The sequence below is a fragment of the Sapajus apella genome, unplaced genomic scaffold (assembly GCF_009761245.1).
Source record: "Sapajus apella isolate SASKATOON/1434 unplaced genomic scaffold, GSC_monkey_1.0 scaffold2393, whole genome shotgun sequence".
NCBI classification, from domain to species: Eukaryota; Metazoa; Chordata; class Mammalia; order Primates; family Cebidae; genus Sapajus; species Sapajus apella.
The window spans coordinates 3,672-9,940 of NW_022439319.1; the positions used below are offsets into that span (position 1 = coordinate 3,672).

The window sequence follows — 6,269 nt, forward strand, 5'->3', positions numbered from 1 at the left end:
TGATTCTCCTGCCTCAGCCTCCCAAATAGATGGGATTGTAGGCATGTGCCACCAGGCCCAGCTAATTTGTGTAATTTTAGTAGAGAAGGAGTTTTGCCATGTTTGCCTGGCTGGTCTGGAACTCCTGATCTTAGGTAAACTTCCCGCCTCAGCCTCCCAAAGTGCTACATTACAAGTATAAGCCACTGCTCTTGACCCATAACCATCGTTTCTATCAGTTACTAGTGGTTTCTCAACCATTAAACCAGTTAAACATTTCTATTTTCCCCTCCCACCCCCATGCTTTCCTTTTTAGAGAGACAGGATCTTGTTCTGTCACCCAGGCTAGAGTTCAGTGGTGTGATCATAATTGACTGCTGCCTAGATCCCCTGGCCTCAAGTGATCCTCCTGCCTTAGCCCCCCAAAGTGCTGGGATTGTAGCTGTGAGACACGGCCTTGCATGGACAGCCCTGAGTTCTTCATAGACCTGTCTGAGTAGGTGTTCCTGCCTGTGTGGCATTTGCCTCATCAATCCCCAGGACCCTCTTCACTTGCTCCACTTGCTCCAGAACTGCTTATATTCCTTAGGCTTTGGTCCTGGCCTCTCATTTTGTACCATGTATGCTCTTGTAAGATCCAATCCAATCCATTTTCAGAGCTCTACCCCATAAGCAGACCCAACCAGCTCCTATGTTTCTGTCTCCAGCCCCACGCACTCCCTGAACTCAGTGCCCACTAGGGATCTCACAATGAGTGTGTCCAAAACTAAATTCCCATCAACCCTGCCTGCCCATCTTTATCTGAGTGAGTGACACTGCCTAACAGTCATTTTAGACTTCTCTTGCTCTCTCTGACTCATAGCCAAGTCCTGCTATTTGCACTTCCTTTCAATAGTCCAGCTTAGCAGTTACAGCACAGACTCTGAAGCAAGACAGCCTGGAATCAGAGCCCAGCTCAGGAAGAAACTACTCATGTGACCACGGGAAGTTATTTAACCTCTCTGGACCTCAGCTTTTACATCTATAAAATGTGGGAAATAAGGTTTCTACCTCTTAATGTTGTTGTGGGTCTTGTTAATACATGTAAAACCCTAAGCACAATACCAACATCGTGGCAGTTTCTGCGTAAGTAGTTCCTAGTGTTAATGTTAGTAATCAATCAAGTCTCCTCTCCCCCACTGCCAAGCCACCATCATTTCTTGCCTAGAGTGTCACAGGAGCTTTCTTCCTGGTCTCCCTATCTCCTAACATCTGGCCCAGGATGAGGGCAAGACACATCATGCAACCCCAGCAGGCATCATCTCACAGAATACAAAGTAAATGGCACCCTAACCTCCGATCTTCCCTGGCACCTGCTCCACTGCTGTTTTCAATGTACACATTTCTCATGTCAAACTTTTCAGAGATTTTCCCTTCCCCTTCAAACTAAAACCCCAGCTCCACAGCAGGCATCTGTTGATGTTGTCTTCAGGGGAGGTGGATTTAGGAGTCATCAATGCAGGGATCAGAATGGAGCCTTTCAGAATAGAAGAAATGAAATTCATTGAGGGATACTACTTGCAGAGGTTGTGCTAACTCTTCCTTAAATAACTTATGGAGCAGGTCTTATTCCCACCCTACAGACGAACAAGCAGAGACATAAATAATTCGTTTACTGGCTTTGGGTTCCCAGGCAAATCAGTTGTGGATGACAACAGATAAAGATAGAAAAGCAAGCCTAGAGAGAGTAGACAGAGCCAGCATGCCTGGGACATGCTGACAGATATCTAGATATAGCTGTAAAGAAAATTTGTGTTCATGGGAGTTCCTAATGGCCATCAGAGGTAGCATAATAACCATGAGAAATGGACATTTCTTGATGAGATGAGACTACATAAAGGAGACAGACACACCTATTGCATGCAGGACACCACATTAGGTCTTGTAAAAGACAAAGAGAAGATAGGATCAAGTGCCTAGGTCTTGAAGGAGGGCTAAATGCACTTTTCACTTAGCGTACATTCTTGTGACTTACTGTTTTTGATACACTGTTGTAAGCAAACTGCATGTATTATCTCATTCCATCCTCACAACAACAACCCTAAAGCCAAGTACTATTATTGTCCTTATTTTACAGATAGGGAAACAAGCACAGAGAGGTTAGGTAAGTGGCCCAAGTTCACGCAGGCCACCTGGCTTCGGAATTGGTGCCCTTATCCAGTTCATTATGCAATCTCTCCTCACTAATTTTGAACTTCAGTGGCTGAGACCTACTAGATGGTAGGTTCTTAAAAAAAAATTTGTTGAATCATTGAATTCATTTCTGCCCCATTTCACATCTGTTTATTTCCCAGAGTTACTACACAGCCTAAATTCAAACTGTTGCAATATAAGCAAATTCTATCAGCCCCAGTCACATCCTAGCCTTAGGAACTTTGATCACTTGCAATCCCAAAAAGTATGTTTTGAGGTCCTAGGCCACAGGAGAACCAATTTGTTTCATGAATCTCTTACAGAGACAGCAGTCACACTTTGTCTAGAGTCCAGACTCAGAGAATATGTATTCCACTGGCAGCATGAGAAACAAATACACAGGTAAATGCAATATAGCACAAACCAAGAGCTGACGGTGAATGAAGATGCTCAGAAACACCTGCACTAAAAATTTCCTGAAAAAGGCAAAACATGTCTAGCAGCACTGTCTCTGGAAACCAGACAAATTATATTATTTTATAACAGATCCTAAGCCTGGAAGCTTGAGGTGCTTAAAAGTGTACATTATAACCATGCTCAGTGGCTCACGCCTGTAATCCCAGCACTCTGGGAGGCCGAGGCGGGCAGATCACGAGGTCAGGAGTTCAAGACCAGCCTGGGCAACACGGTGAAACCCCATCTCTACTAAAATACAAAAAATTAGCTGAGTGTTGGTGGTGGGCACCTGTAATCCCAGCTACTCAGGAGTCTGAGGCAGCAGGAGAATCCCTTGAACCCGAGAGGCAGAGGTTGCAGTGAGCCAAGATTATGCTGCTGCACTCCAGCCTAGGTGACTCCATCTCCAGAAAAAGAAAAAAAAAAGCGTGTTGTGGGCCAGGTGCGGTGGCTCATGCCTGTAATCCCAGCACTTTGGGATCAAGGAGGAAGGCACTTGAGCTCAGGAGTTTGAGACCAGCCTGGCCAACATGGCAAAACCCCATCTCTACTAAAAATACAAAAAGTAGCCGGGCATGGTGGCAAGTAGCTGTAATCCCAGTTACTTGAGTAGCTGAGGCAGGAGAATCGCTTGAACACGGGAGGCGGAGGGAGGTCGCAGCAAGCTGAGATCCTGTCACTGTACTCCAACCTGGGTGACAGTGAGACTCCATATCAAAAAAAAAAAAAATTTGTATGTGGTTTTCTTTCCATTCACATGTTTATTTGACTCTGAGGTAAAATCTCCTCCTCCTTCATGTACTCATATTCATGCAAGCAAATGTTAGCAAACTGCCACAATAGCCTTTTAATTAGTGCACATCTTTCTCTTTCACCACATTAATTTTTCCCATTTTGTTCTGCCGATATTTCTATTACGATAAAAGACATAAGACAAGTAAATACATAGAAATACGTATATACATATACACACAATAACGAAAGAGAGAAACACAAACACTAAGGGAGGTGGGCTGGAATTTTTCTTCAGTGTGTACAATGTACTTTCAGTTTTCATTTCGACCTTCCTCAGTGGTTTCTGCCCAGCAACTGATGAGAAACATCACCTCTGAGCCAATCAAAACACTAATTCTTCCAAAGAGAGATTGTTACTATTCCTCTCGATGAGCAAACAGCCTCTGCTTTCTTTTTCCTTTCTTCCAGATCGAGACTCAACCATAATAGAAAGAATGGAGATCTATTAACCGCCTTTCTTCTGTGAGCTGTGGTTTTCAGAGGGGAATGTTAAGAGGTAAGTGGGGGATATTAATTAGAACCCAGGCCACGATGCCTGGGAAGACGGGCTGAATCTCCCGGTATGGTGAGTGGGTATTCAGGGAGAGCTCTCGCCAAGAGGAAGGGGTGTGGTGCCTGAGGGGTGTGCCTGAGGGGTCTGTGCTTGCACACAGGTGGACACAAGGAAAGGGGAGAAGTAGTGCAAGAATAAAGACCTGCAGAGGTTGGAATTTGGTATAAGGAAAGGGAGACAACATAAATGGATGAATATTCTAGTTACATGTTCTTCTTCTTCTTCTTTTTTTTTTTTTAGACAGAGTTTCGCTCTTGTTGCCCAGGCAACAAGATTGCAATGGCATAATCTTGGCTCACTGCAACCTCCACCTCCCGGGTTCAAGCAATTCTCCTGCCTCAACCTCCCAAGTAGCTGGGATCACTGGCATGCACCACCATGCCTGGCTAATTTTTTTTTTTTTTTTTTTTGTATTTTAAGTAGAGACAGTGTTTCTCCCTCCATGTTGGTCAGGCTGGTTTTGAACTCCTGACCTCAGTGATTGGGTTCCTTCCACCTCACCCTCCCAAAGTGCTGGGATTACAGGCATGAGCCACCGCGCCTAGCCAATTGCATGTTCTTAAGAACGTATTGTGGTAAGAAAAGGGCAAAAAAATCTTTAAAATCTGTTCTGGCCAGCTCAAGGCATCTATTCCAAGAGATCCTAAAAAGAGATGCACCTTATAGATTCATATGTAAATTTGTTCATTACAGAAATATTTATAATTTAGAAAAATCTGAACCAGCGTACATATACCACAGGTGGAGTCTAGACAGACAATGCATGGTTCAGTCGCAAAAGGGACTTCCATGCAGCCTTTAGGAATTATGTTTTTAATGAAGAGCAATTATTTATAATTTTAACAACATTAGATCCATACATTAAACCTTGTTTTGTATTTTTTAGGAAGAGTATGTGTTTTTCCCTCCATTCATCATTTCCCAAAACATTCGTTTGGAATGTTTTTCAATGGATACAGTTTATTTCACTGTATGAATATACAATTCTTTTTTTAACATTTCCCTTGTTTGGGCTATTTCCCTTTTCTCCATTTGGCTATTGTAGATTTTACTGTATTGAACAGCTTTAAACATAAATTTTTCTCTTAATCTCTGATTTTTTTTTCTTCAATACTAATTTCTAAAAGTGGAACTTTTGGGTCAAAGCATACAACTTTTTTTTTTAATAGCCTTCCTTGGTAAAGCATATAACATTTTTTTTAAGGCTCTTGTATATATGGCCAGAATCCTTCCAGAAATATTTACATTTCCACTACCAAAGTAGATGATCACTACTATAGTTTTTTATTTTACTGATTGATCAATTTGTAGAGACAGTGTCTCATGTTGCCCAGGCTGGTCTTGAACTCCTGGGCTCAAAGGATCCTCCCACCTCAGCCTCCCAAATTGCTAGGATTATAGGCATGAGCCGCTACTTAAAATTGTTTTCCCTTATGCTTTTATTCATTTGATATATTGAATGGAATCAGGGAAAATGTATATATATATATATATATCCTTTAAAAAGAATAAAAATATATATCTTATTATAAAGATAGCAGAGAAATTTTGAACTCAGGGACAATGATAATAAAAATACACCCTATTTATAGCAACATAAAGAGCAACTTTGAGGAGCAGAAGACATGAAATGCAATGTTTAGTCTGGGTGGGTGCAAGATCCAGGTGGGGGTGGGGACGGCCACTGCACAGAACCCTGTTCCCTTGCTTCCTGTTCCTCCCGCCCCACCTCCCTCTGCAGCCCTTGTTCTCAGAGGCCATCCTCAGACCCACAGCAGCAGGTGTTACGGCTGCAGGCCTCAAGCTCCTTTGTTTTGGGAGAAACGGTTGAGGAGTTAGTATTTACTGAGCAGCTAGTATGCCCATCACTATTATAACTCATAATAATTATTGTTAAGTAATACATGAAAAACTTAAATTTAAAGAATTCCAATATTTTAAAAGTAAAGGGAGCAAAAGGCTCAAGTGTCCTTTCACTCACTAACCTCTAATCTTCAGTTTAGCATTCATTTTTTTAGACATTTTCAGGCATTTACGTATGTAGTTATGCAGAAATGTACAGCTTTGCTTTTGTTTTTCAACTGAATCATTAGTATAGTTCTGCAAGGTGCTTTTTGATCACTTAGTGTATCTTCATTATCCAGGCTCATGACAATAAATCAACTCTTTTTACCCGCTGCACTGAATTCCCTCTGAGGGTTGAGTCGTCATTCCTCTAAGCAGTTTCTGCTGGGTGGCTGGCTCAGTTGGTTACCACTTTTATATTAAAAAATAGTGCTGCAGTGTCATTCACACAGAGGCTTCTCCCTGCACC

At 42.2% G+C, this 6,269-nt stretch overlaps 1 long non-coding RNA gene across 2 annotated transcripts; it reads left to right on the plus strand.

The window, feature by feature from the left end:
• The first annotated feature begins 530 nt into the window (after nucleotides 1-530).
• Nucleotides 531-4,078, plus strand: LOC116547221. 2 transcript variants are annotated; one of them, XR_004266987.1, is made up of 2 exons: nucleotides 531-2,238; nucleotides 3,811-4,078. It is a non-coding gene; the product is annotated as an uncharacterized LOC116547221 (long non-coding RNA). The 2 variants fall into 2 exon arrangements; XR_004266986.1 differs by lacking the exon at nucleotides 531-2,238 and adding an exon at nucleotides 2,251-2,553.
• Nucleotides 4,079-6,269: the final 2,191 nt, after the last annotated feature.